Genomic DNA, 13,565 nt, shown 5'->3' with positions numbered 1-13,565 from the left:
GGAAATTGACAAATACTATAAATCAGGGCTTCCCCTGCCCAATCTGAAATCAGTTTACCAGCACAACACTGCATTCGGGTAACTAAAATAAAAATAATACAAATAAAGGGATATTTTTAAAAACATAGGTAATCTGGCAATGTTTATTATTGAGAACACTTTAAATTTTTTTTTTTTAAGATTCAGCTGAAAAACCACTCAAACAGGTAAGTGAAGATTGCCTAGAGGAAATGAAAAAATGCTACATATAAAATAAAAAGTTTGATAAAATAGCCTTTGTCAAAACTAAAAACTTCTCATTAAAAAGTACTGTTAAGAAAATAAATAGGTAAGCTACAGACTGGAGAACATAGTAGTACTTTATCTAGAATGTGTAAAAATATCTATAAATAACCAAAGCATAAAAAGATAACAGCTCAATAATGAAATGGAAAAAATATTTGCATAGAGATTTCTCGAAACAAAATATGCAAATGGCCAATAATCACATGGAAATAGGATCAACATCATCATAAGGGAAATAAAATTAAGCCTGTAATTGTGTTAGTCCATTTTGTGTTGCTGTAAAAGAATATCTGAGGCTAGCCAGGTAATTTATAAAGAAAAGGGGTTTATTTTGGCTCACAGTTCTGCAGACTGTACAAGAAGCATGGTGCCGGCCTCTGCTTCTAGTGAGGTCTCAGGAAGCTTACAATCATAGTGGTTGGTGAAGGCAGGGCAGGCGTGTCACATGGTGAGAGAGAGAGCAAGAGATAGAGGGAGGAGGAGATGCCAAACTCTTTTAACCAGCCAGCTCTCATGTTAGCTAATAGAGTTAGAACTCATTCTTTACTGCAAGTAGGGCACCGAGCCATTCATGAGGGATCTGCCCCCGTGACCAAGACACCTCCACTAAGCCTCACTTGCAACACCAGGGATCATATTTCAACATGAAATTTGGAGGGGACAAACATACAAACTACATCAACAACAAAATGTCACTTCACATCTGTTAGAATGGCTAACAAAGAAGGCATCAAGGATGTGGAACAACCAGAGCTCTCATATTGTGCTGGTAGAAATGAAAAACGTTGTGAGTACTTTGGAAAAACTGTTTGGCAGTTCCTTTTAATGTTAAACATACGTCTACTCTTTGATCTTGCAATTCTACTCCTACCCAAGGCAAATGAAAACATACCTACAAAAAGACTTGCATAAGAACTTTTATAGCAGCTTTTAATCACAATAGTTCCAAACTGGAGACTCCCCAAATGTCCATCAACAGTAGGATGAATATACACATTGTGTTACATGTATATAATGGAATAGGACTCAGCAATAAAAATGAATAAATCATTGAGCATACACCAACATGAATGAATATTAAAAACCTGTTAGGCAAAGGAATCAGACACCAAAGACCACATGCAGCCTGCTCCTGTTTATATGAAGTTCAGCAACAGACAGAACTAATTTTTGAAATGAGAACAGTGGTGACCTTGCAGGGGATGGATTTGGTTAGGAGTAACTGGAAAGGAACATAAGGCCACTTTCTGGGATGATGGAGATATTCTGTGTCTTGATTACGGTAGTGGTTTCACAGGTGAATACATTTTTCTAAGCTCATTATCTATATGTAAATTTAATTCAGTAATAATAAATTTTAAAAATAGAAATAAGCGCCGCCCCCCACTCCCCGCAAAAAAATAGCAACTTAAAGAACCAAAATGAAGTATTTAATCAAGTCTCAGGACAATGAGGAAGTAACATCTTATGTGGTTTAATGATAATATCATACAGAGTGTTAGACTGTAAGACAAAAAGAACAGATAGCAGAAAGCAATTTAACCTTGTACTATTATACATTTAGCATGATATTATGTTCAAGCTCTCCACCAATCATTTTGTTTTATATTAATGATTCCCCAGGAGAAGTAGTTTCACTTCTGGCTTTTTAAAAGTAGTTTGGCCTGTTTACTCATATTAGTAGAAACAATATATTCAATAAATTATCACAGCCTCCCACGCTCCTTGGCTGGCATAAAGCTGCTGACTGACGGTGTAGCCGCCAGGCTCTGTAGGACCTGCACCACCAGGCTTGCTAATTGCTACACAGCCAGGCAGATTTGAAGAGAAGATTATAGGAAAGGAGGCAGGGAGATGAGGAAGTGTGCCAGGAATTATGGAAGATGGTAGGGGCAGCTGAATCAGCATTTCTGAAACTAGGTGTGGTTTGTCTACCTTGGTGTGCACATGGGCACCACTGTACTCACAGAACAACATGGTTTCTGTGTTTTTCATCAATATGAGCAGTGTCCGTGGCCATTTGACACAGTTTTCCCAAGTCCCAGACTTCTGGGTTAGCTTTGGCTTAACTATTAAGATAGCTTCAGCTCATTCCTCATTTTGATGAGCACACTTTAACTGTTTTGGGGACATTTCTGAGAATTCCTAGATGGTCCCCATGTGTCCTGGTGTCACCTGACAGCATTCTCCCAACCTGGCTCACTTTCTCAGTCCTCTCTGGCCTCTGGGTCCCTGTGACCTGCAGTGTGAGCACAGTGTACCCAAAGCAGCCTTGTCACCAGGTGGATCCTAAACTTAATGGCTCTTCAAGCTCTTTTAAAGGCGTGAGAAAACCTGGAGAGTGATTGTAGCATTTGTTGTCTTAGTCTGTTCTGGCTGCTGTAACAAAAATACCATAAACTGAGGGGCTTATAAGCAACAGATGTTTACCTTTCACAATCCTGGAGGCTGGAACATTCAAGATCAAGACAGATTTGGTGTCTGGGGAAGACCCACTTCCTAGTTCATAGAGGGCCATCTTTTTGCTGAGACCTCACATGGTGGAAGGGGTAAGGGAGCTTTCTGGGGTCTGTTTTATAAGGGCACTAACTCTATTCATCAGGGCTCTGCCCCATGATTTAATCACCTCACCAAAGGTACCACCTCCCAATACCATCCCAGCAGGGTTGGGATGTCAACACATGAGTTTGGGGGAACACACATTGAAACCACAGCAGCTGTGCAACGTCACAGTTGCTGAGCTCTCAGTATTGGCAGATCCCCATCATCCTGTCCTGAGAGCTCCTTCCTTGGGCCCTGGCTTCCTCATCTTATTGCTGGCACCTGTGCTTTCCTTATTGAATCTCCTTTCCACTCTTCTCTTCCCCACCCTGTTACTGAGACCGGAATAGAGGAAAGGAAAAACTCATTTCACGTGACAGCAAGCTCTTGTCATTATTATTGCCTTACCGTGCACAGTAATTTAGGTTCTCTTGTCTTGAGAACCCCATTCCTGGCCATGCCCTTGCCTCTCTAACCAGGAATCCTTTAAATAAAAGTGTCCTGCCCTCTCTCTTAATCTTTGCACACCTAGACACCCTACTCATTATACTCAAAAAGCTGCCTTCAGTTTCATAAAATAGTATTTTTGGCTTCCTTTTAATTCATTTTTTATGAACTTTGACTTTGTTTTCCTGATACAGGGTATAGTTAGGTTAGATGTTTGTGGAAGTTCAGCATTCTATAGAACATAGTTTAACTTATAATAAGAAAAAAAGGAGAGTACACAGCTCAGAGCCATCCTGTCTTCATTTCCTTCTTGCCTGGCTGTGTAGCCACTTTTATTTTTATTTTTTTATTTTTCAGGTGTTACTTTAATTTTTCTCTATTATGGGCACTGAGGTTGGATAAGCATGGGTCTGCCTCTGTCACTGCTTCCTCCAGGCCAGCAAGGCCCATGCAATGGAACTGAGCTAACAGACAGCAGTTCTGGCCACAAAGATGACCCCACTCAGCAGCCAGCCCGTGATGAGCCTGCGCATTCGTGTTCAACACTTTACCGCTGGCTGCTTGCTTTTACACCAGCTCTCCTATCTGATCCCACATGAGAAGGCTGCTGGAGGAATCAAAGTTCTCTGTACCACTAAGTTTAGCCTTATCCAGTGTTTCCTGACCACTGTTTTTTGAACCCTGATCTCCCCCAAAAATAGGCTTTGCCAATTTTTTCGTATCAAATAAGAAAACTCCAAGGCCACTTGCTCTTAGCTCTGGCCTCCACTGCCTTGGTTTTATAATGTAGCAAACCCTTCTTCCACAAGACGCCTGACCCCTGGGTGAAGCTGTTTTCAAGGAACAGGGTCACACATGGCTGCCCGGCCTGGCAGGCCTGCAGGCTTGCTGGCTAAGGCCAACTATAAACAAACCTGGATTAGCATTTTAAAACAGGTTTCACCAAAAGGATAACTATTTGTCATAGAAGAAAATACTACTGATTGGAGCACACTCAGACTGCCTTTAGACATTCTCCCATGCCTGTGTCCTACTTTCCTGGGGCAGTATTACAATATTTACCATAAAGCTGAGCATGAGCGTGGGGCCTGTGAAGTTCTGAGTTTACTGGCATACTGTCTTTCTTCCACTGCAAGGGATTAAGAAACTAGAGCTGAAAATGAAAATGTTCACTCACATTTTCTACACCAGCACACCAGAGGAGACAGCAATAGCTTCTTCCTTTTTCTTTTTTTTAAATAAATAGCACAAAGAATTGCAGCCAGCTCAGCTCAGCTTGGGCCAGCTTTAAAAGCCCACCACCAGATCCCCACCAAGATAAGCAGCCCCCACACGGAGGTGATCCACCATCATCTCTGAGAGATAACTAGGAAAAAAAGGAGAGATGCTTTTACAAAAATATCATAATTTGGCTCCTGGAGAAAAGGAAGGGCAAAATGCAAGTGGTGTTCCTTCTTCTCACCTTGGTGGCTTCCCCAGGTAGAAGAATTAATAGGCTTAGGGCTTATTAAGGTGAAATCAAAAGGAGAGAAAGACAGAGAAACTGTATTAACAATGGTGCTAGAGACTCTGAGGGTTTCCAGCAGGCTCATTTGTTTCAAGGAAGAACATTTAGGGAGAGGTGGATCCCCCTCTGTCTTCATTCAGCTTCAAATGGAAGAAGAAAAGCAGGAAGTATATAGCTAATATAGAAGGTATGATCCAAAATGTTGAAAACAATTCCACCTTTTCTTGCATAAACATTTATTGAATGTGTATTACGTGGCCAGCACTGTGATTGATATGGGTGATATTAATGAGATTCAATCATTGAGCTTATCTTTGTGAAAGAAGCCCTTCCACTTGCTGAACTGCTGAGACAGCCTCTGACGATTCGAATGAATCAGATGCTAGCCACAGTTCAAATGTCCTGTTGTGGACCATTTCTGAGCCTCTGTAATGGAGTTGCGGCAGTGATTTCAGAATCAAGCTAACCTACTCTAATTTTGGAAGCATTTATCTTAGCCTTTCCACCCCCCTCCCCACTTTCTACATCTGAATTGTTTGCACCACACTGATATCACTTATGTGAAACGCTAACCAAATTTCTTTCCCACATTCGACCTCAGTTTCTCCATATGTGTTGTTACAAAATCATCTGGTTCTGAGTCATTCAGTCTCTTGGCAGATGCTCAGTGCACTTGAAGCTAGTACGTGCTTGTTTGAAGTCCTTATGGTTCAGTCCTCCCTGTCTGTCAGTCAAGTGTATCTGCTTAGTATCTCTATATGTTATGTCTATAAACACGCCTGTTGAAAAAATAATCTCCTGAAATACCAAGCTGATAGTATCTTTTCCAGCTAATGGGCATTGTTTTCTGTTTAATGAATAAAATGTTTTCAGAAATGCGCATTTTAATTTACGTCCAGGACAGACTGCTGTCAGAAAGATCTGCTGGAATGCTTTCCTTTGAAAAAGAAGCTGGCAATGTAATACAACAAGCAGCTGTAGGCGGCCACATTATCTGCCTTGTCTTTTTCAAGCCTAGCCATGGGGTGTGTGTGTGTGTGTGTGTGTGTGTGTTTTGGTTGAAAAGTTGGAATGGAAATGAAACGAGGTATTTTTGCAGAAATTAAGCAATTACTATTTGCTGATGTAATGTCAATTCATCAGTGACCTCTGAACAACAACAAAGCACATCACTCGAAAATTTAAAAATAATCACTTCACTGAGCAAGCAGATGTATTTGTTTAGGTGAAGCATCCAAGAGTTACCTGACCCCTCCAGCTCACCCGTACTGCAAAAGATGGGGCCCCGTGTACCCATCAGCCCGAAGAAGGACTCTGAAACCTCTATCGCCTACAGCCCGTGGGTTCTGACAGAAAAGTGAATCACTTCTGGGGAAGACAATGACTTGTTTACTTTTCACTGAATTGAAAATTGAAGATATTTCATAATAGGATCTGGGAAAATTTACCAGATGTTTCATTGCACTATGTTCTCCTGTCAGGTCCACAAGATATAATGCTGAGAAAGGCTAATAAATCAAGGTGGGTATGAAAAGCTTAGGGATAAAATTCATAAAAACTTGAACTGCGGGAGGACACCTTTTCTCTAGCTGCTAAAATATGAAATTTCTTGACTTTTTTGGTGCTTCACTGACAAACTAATATAAACTATAGTTCTCATTTTTACTCATTTCTCCCTGCTTTCCTTCTCTTCCTTTCTGCTCCAATGTAGCCAATCTAACGTCTAAATACAGAATAGAAAAATGTGTCTTCTAATTTACTTTAAAATGATGACTGGATGAATACGTAACCACTGCTTTGAATGGAAGACTTCGACTGGAAGACTTTTTCACATGACCCAGGGAAAGGCACAAAGAAACAAAGCTTGTGATGCTCTAAAATAATCAATTCATTTGGCCAACACCATGCACAGAATGGAAAGCTTTTGCCTCATTTTTCTTCCCCCCGCCTTCAGATTTTCAAAGTGTTTTATAAAAGCAAGTGCTAATAAACTGTGGCATTAACTAGAGAACACTGGTGCAGACTTTATTCTGGTCATCTGTTACTTACTTCGGGCCACTGTCTGTGCCATAGGAACTACAATCCCAGTTGTCTTAGTTATCTATTGTTGCATAACAAATCATCCCAAAACAAGAAATACATGTTATCTCACACTAACTTTCTGTGGGTCAGGAATTTGGAAGCAGCATAACTGGGAGGTCTGGCTCAGGATCTCTTGTGAGGCTGCAGTCAGATGCTGACAAGGGCCGCAGCAAATGACGCTTGACTGGGGCTGGAGGTTCTGACTCCAAGATGGTGCACTCACATGGCTGTTGGCAGGAGGCCTCAATTCCTTACAGAGTGGATCTGTCCATAGCCTGCCCAAGAGTCCTCATTCCATGGCAGCTGGCTTCTCCCAAAATGAGTGCTCCAAGCGAGAGAGTGAAAGAGAACTAGCAGGGGAAGCCACAATAAGCTTTATTACCTAGTCTTTAAAGTCACACACTGTCATGTCTGCTTTATTCTATTTGTTAGAAACAAGTCATGAAGTCAGCCCACATTCAAGCAGAGGAGAATTAGTCTCCAACTCTTAAAGGGAAGAATATCAAAGAATTTGTGGACATATCTTAAAATTATTCCACGGGTTGAATAGAATTTTTAATTGGTGCAGTTGACAGTGAGATCTCAATCAATACCATACATTGAAGAAAAAGAAGAAGAAGAAGAAAAGAAAGAAAAATAAAAATAAAAGCAGAGCTTTGTTCAGGCCACTCCTTATCCTGCCTCATGAACTTCCATCTCAAGTCCCATCCGCAGACCTTATTTCATTCTGACACTGCTCATGGCTTTCACTAACTTCTCCCTAACTCCAGCTGTTGATCTGTCATTAGTAAATCTCAACAACATTCTAACCTGTTAGAAAAAAAAACAATAAGGCAGAGGCTCCGGTACCCCTGAAGTCTGGAGTCATAAGAAAATTAAAAATCTGTGAGTTCAGAGGACAGGGGTAAAGTGTATATGGAAAGAGGAGGGAAATTCTCCACAGATGGGACTGTTTTATCTGATGCATCCTGGAGTTCTGAGAGGTGTTGCTAATGCCTCCCAGAGGTTGCTCTTGGCTCCTCCTAATGCCAGGGTAGGCAGCTTAGCTCTCCTATGTGTGTCCAGCCTAGCGGATTTCTCTCTGGTCACTCCTCCGCAGCTCCACTGGGCTTCCTGGGCACAATGCTTGCAGCCTCTATTCAGAAGTAATCATGGTACTAAATCACTCTCTGCCCATTATCATCCAGAGCCTGTCCATAGACAGCTTTATCTCCCACCAGGAAGTCTGTTCTGATCAGCCTTTCACCGACTTCCTTTCATGCTTGCAAAGGGCAAGAAAAGTGGCTTCAGAGACTACCAGCTCACAGGGTGCAGTCAGTGGTAATGGTCTTATCACTCGGCTACCTTCTCCTCCTTCCCAAAGGGAGCAGCAGTTAGTGTATCTGAGCCAGAGAGTCTGGCTGAACCATCCTATTACTGTTTTGTATAAAGCACTTACAGAATTCCTCGAGGGGAGAGGAGTCTCCAAGGGGAACTTGTCTCATTAAACTGCTGCCTGCTTTCCAAGCAGCCAGAGAGGCTCTGAGCAGGGAGATGCAACATTTGGGGGCTTGGTCATGCTAATGCAGTAACCTCTGGGCACAGGGACAGCATAATGGGGGAATCACTTCAGAGGAGAAAATGGGAAATGCGCTCTTCTCCTTTGCCCCATTTAATGGGGTTAAAGAAGAAACAATGACATTTTTATAGTTGTAAAAATGTGTCCAGTATAGATGCTTCTAGGTTCCTGTACCTAAAAACTCTTTATGATTTGTTCTATTCTTTCTTTTTTTTCTGGAAAATTCTCCACTATCTCTGCTCTATATTATTCTTTACTTAGCCCTAGATAGATTTTTTAAAAATTGCTTCTGAAGATGTGGTCTTTTAAAAGCTTAGTGAAGAAAGACCAAAAATTTCTTTAAAAGGCCTCTGGCCACAATGTCTTTCATCTTTGATTTATAGGAACCATTCAAAGGAACTCTCTGGAAAATAGCTTTTGGTGTTTGCTGAGAAAGCACCACAGAAAACAAGCCAACTCCCAGGTTGACAGGGTGCTCTCTGCAGAGGACTTGGGGATTGCATTTGCAAAGGCTTCCAGAGCAGGCTGATGAATCTGGAGATGATGTATTCTGGATGCCAAATCATTAGGGAGTTCACTCTACTGGCAGGGTTCAGTTTCAGAAACAGGAGATGTAAACCTTCAGCACAGTGGATGGTATGTCAGGGTATGACTTCTGAATACCATCCTGCCCCACAATGGGGCTGGCAAGTTTCTACTTCTCCCCTATCCAAGCTGCTTAGCCCAGAGAGGAAGAGCTCAGTTTGCCTCCTTCTTAGATGGGGATTTTAAACAAGTGTTTACACATTTACACTAGGTGGCCTGAGTCAGGGGCGGAGCGAGCTGGTAATGGTAGTGTGTCACGCACCTGTGGCACACCACCTTCCAATATTAGAGAACATCTGGATATCTACAGTTACCTCAGAGATGGCAACCTGCACTTGGCAAAACTGCTCTACTGACCGCCCTTTCCCAGGATCGATTCTTCCTTTGGTGACAGTGCATAGAGCCCTGGTCATTAGAGCTGTAAGCAAATATTCTGATCCTCCTTCTTTAGGACTTTTGGTAGAACTATTTTTTCCCCACCTTCTTTGAAATAAGGTGTGGCCATCTGACTATCTGACTTGCTTTGCTCAGTAAAATGTGGGGAGAAATGATTATGTCACTTCTGTGTTGAAGATTTAAGAGTTATTACATAATTCACACTTCTTTTACCTACCAAGGTGACTGGTGATGGTTTCAGTGATTGCTGCTGCCAAAGGGAGGATGACTTGGATTAGATGCCCTGCCAACCTTTGATGGACATGTAGGGAGAGTGAGAAATAAGCTCCTACTGTTATAAGCCACTAAAATAATTGGCTTGTTTGTTACTGCAGCACAGCTTGTTCTGTCTTTCCTGATTCCCACAATCCCCTCTGGGAAGACAGGGACTTTTAGTTGCCAGTGGAAGTGCATTTCATGGAGATAATCTACGTTTGTAGGGACATCTCTCCAGATGAGGGTTTGAAAAGGTCTCATCTCCAGTCCAGCGAACTGTGGATTATCTAGGCCACAGGAAAGAACCAAGTTTTATACAAATTTAGCTTTATATTGATTGTGCCAGGGAGGGATAGGGAATTAACCACTTTTTTCAATTGCTTTATTAAAATATATGATTAAATGAACCGGTCTTTCTTCCTAGGTTTGTATGCAATCTGTAACCTCTACAATATAGTATATATGCTATTCCCCCTCTTTATCTGAATACATTTTATCCCTTGAATAGGATTGGGGTGGAAAATCATGAGCTAGTCATACTTAAACAGTAAGAAATCTGGAAGCATTCTTGTCTAGAGCATAACTATTTTCTTAATGAACACTTAACATCTATCATCTGCAGAAAAGACTTTGAAATAGATCTACTTTAGGACCAATAAGAATAAATAATGTGTTATAGACAGTGGCTTATCACAATTTTGTTTTTGTGGGCTGTGGGAAGTATTGTGTGTGAACAGTCTGTATAGCAAGGTTTGGTATACATGAGCTATGATTATGATAACTTTACAAACAGAGAAAACTCTTGGCTATGTATGGAATTGTTAGCCTGAGTTCCCCAGAACAGAGCTTAAGGAAGAGTTTGAATGCTAATGCTTCCTTGGGAGATACAAGTCCAGGGCATAAAGAGTTAGTTAAGGGAAGTTGACACAGTAAGTCAAAGGTGGTAGTTTCTGAGCCAGCCGTAGCTACACATACACACACACACACACACACACACACACACACACACATATACACACACACAGCCACTTTTTTGGAGGGCTCTGGAGGTAGCATGAGGAACCACTGCACCTCAGAACTACCTGTCAGCAGGAGGATAGGAGCAGAGTTTTCCTGTTGGCTTCTTTCTGCCTCCTATCTCTTACTGGTCAGGAGTCTCACTGAGGTAATTCCACCCTCCTCCCCTCTATTGGCAGCCTGTGTTACTCAGCCTGTCTGGGAGAAGGCTAATCCCCAGCTCCATGGCTGGTTTCATTCACTTCCCCAAAATAAAGAGGTCCCAGGCTTTCATGGATCGAGTAAGTTCTGTATAGGATGCCTGAGCTGCTGCCAGTGGTGATAGGAAATGGGAAGACAACAGCCAGGGATCTCCACTGAGCAAAATCCAAGACCTAGGGACAAGTAGGGCAGAGTTATCTGGGGAATTATTAATACATAATCTGAATCCAACAAAGGTACTTGGTTTTGAATTGTGAGAGGTATATGTCTATGTGGAGGAGATAATTGCAGTCTTTGAAATTTTATTATATATGGGCAATTAAGTGCTTGTAATTATAGATGGATGTCAATCTGTTTTGGAGAGCTATAGAGCTTTTCAGAAAAAAAGAGCTTGAATAAATCTTAAGTTTAAGACCAAGAGATTACAAGCTGTGTCAAAACTGCTACACCTTGAATATCTAAGTTGTTGGAAGTCATGAGGCCCTGTTAGCCTGCTGAAAACTTTGAGAGGGTTTGATATTTGAATTAATTCTACAAGAGAGTGATCAGTAAGTTCTTTATGGCAACCTTTTCAAAGCCAAAGGGCTAGAGATGACACTCCTCACATTGCAACAAGTAGGGTTGTCAGCATTCACGCATACACAAACATGCAAACAAAACCAAGCTATTAGGTTACTGATCACTGAAATAGCTGCAGTAGTAGACTATGCCTACTTGGTCCCAGAAATCATCCAAATATCCAAACTGTGGGTATCATATACACCAATGAGTCTGACTTACTGGAATGCTTTCCAAGATGCGAGATGATATGGGAATAAAGGGAGGTGTGGTCCAGTATGTTTGGAAATCCTACATGCAATGCCTAATCTTGGAACACCTCAGCAACATCCAAGGCTCCAAGATGTCTCACTGTAAAGAAGCCTGCTTACTGCAGCATTTCCCAAACTTAGGTCACGGGAAACCATTCCTTTTTCTATAACAATTATCCCCCTTCCTTGAAAACTTCCTGCGCACAATTCTTAAGAAACACTGAGGCAAACTCTAGACTGTGTTGAAAGGCAGTGTGATGTGGTAGGAATTCAGGCAGCTGAGAGCCTAAACAGGGTGCTCTGGGCCTGCTTTGACGTTAGCTCTTGGTCACTTAAAAATCAAGTCATACGACCACACTGTGCCTCAGTTTCCTTCCAAATACAAATAGATAGTATGTTATGACACTGCCAGAAGGACCAGATGAAGGAGTAAATGTGAAAGCATTTCGAAAATTTAAAAGAGAAGGAAGAGCAAGTGAAGTCTCCACTCTTCAAATGAACAATGTGGTCTATGATTGATTCAGTGAGAACTTTCGTTTTTACAAATGAGTCCTGCACTGATCTGAGTAGGTTTTGTCTTTTTCAACAGACGCTGACATAGTTTTATGAATGCAAACAGCCAAGGAGAGCAGATGTTGAGTGGTTGCCAGAGTGAAATGAGGAAGCCCTGCTGCCAGCTTCCCACCAAAAAGCAGGTGCTTAGACCATTTTATTTAAAACCAGCTCTTTGAATGCACTATGTGCTGAATAAATATCACTAAAATGTGTGTGTGACATTTCTGCTTTGGAGATAGGAAATGGATAATTGAGTTTAGGGTCCACTCTGTCCACATGTATCCTTCCTGCATATGCGCATCTCTTTCTGCATGTTCCTTCTGGGTAAAAATGGAGAGAAGAATATGAATCTTACAGTCCTAGAACACCCAACAGAACATAAAGAGACTTTAGGGTTCATCTCTGCCCTCTCTCCACTTGACAGAAAAGTCAACGGTGACCCAAAAGCTACATCAACTGACCCCTGGTCAAAATGACCCTTGAGAGTAGAGCTGGACTCAGTTCCCTTCAATGCCAAGGGACACTCTTTCTACTAGTCTATGCTGCCTCAGGTTCCTCCTCCCCAGTGATCTACATATGTTACTACTAGAAACCCACTAGCCCTTAAAATATAAATTAACCACAGACAAATATTAATAGGATTACACAAAACCTCCAAAGGGCAGCTGTGGAGCAAAGCAATCTGCTTGCCAGTTAAAATAGCTTTTCTACAAGGGGGTTCTATGAAATCACAGACTGAACAGAGACGAGCTAAATTAGGTTGGGTTCCTTAGAGGCAGAGCCTGACAGAGCAGAGGGCAGTGGGAGAAGCATAGCAAGGATCTGGTCTTAGGTGAGGCCTAGTCTTAATCTGGTCCGTGGGAGGAAAGTTCTGGAGCCCACACCACACAGAACAGCTATCCCCTTATAGGAGGTTGGCCTTTATAGCCCATGTCCCTTAGGCATTGGCTGTGGGCCTTGAGGGAATGATGCTGGCAAGATGGCTCCTGTCCTCCGAGGGCAGTTATCTGGAGAAGGGGGAAGCTGTGAGCCATTAGCACATACCCCTCATAGCAGGTAAAGTCAAGTCACCAGCTAGTTAAAGGGATTTGGGTCTGGCATCTACAGACCCCAAGCACCCAAATGTCTACCCCAGGCACAGAGTATGTGTGCAAAAGAAGAAAAAGATTTAGCAGTAGAGACAGCAAATGTCAGGCCTCTTATTCTCTTAAAAATGGGTGTTTGCTCAGACCCATCAGGGCTGGACAGAATAGGCAACAACGTGAAACCATCAGAGGAACGTGTTTGCACTTACCACTTCCTGTGGTCATGGTCAGAGAGCTGTGTC

At 42.0% G+C, this 13,565-nt stretch overlaps 1 long non-coding RNA gene across 8 annotated transcripts in view; it reads left to right on the top strand.

Moving 5' to 3' along the window:
* The window catches only part of LOC104002299 (uncharacterized), a 59,919-nt gene that overhangs the window by 19,840 nt on the left and 26,514 nt on the right, over nt 1–13,565 (top strand). For all 8 annotated transcript variants that reach the window (XR_001709928.3, XR_008539302.2, XR_001709927.3 and 5 more), the window contains exon 4: nt 12,273–12,378. This is a non-coding gene — a long non-coding RNA (uncharacterized LOC104002299). The remainder of the gene's footprint in view (nt 1–12,272; nt 12,379–13,565) is intronic.

This window comes from Pan troglodytes, chromosome 16, assembly GCF_028858775.2.
Source record: "Pan troglodytes isolate AG18354 chromosome 16, NHGRI_mPanTro3-v2.0_pri, whole genome shotgun sequence".
Classification (NCBI taxonomy): Eukaryota; Metazoa; Chordata; class Mammalia; order Primates; family Hominidae; genus Pan; species Pan troglodytes.
The sequence above is the reverse complement of the archived record's forward strand: the minus strand, read 5'-3'. Positions and strand labels throughout refer to the sequence as shown.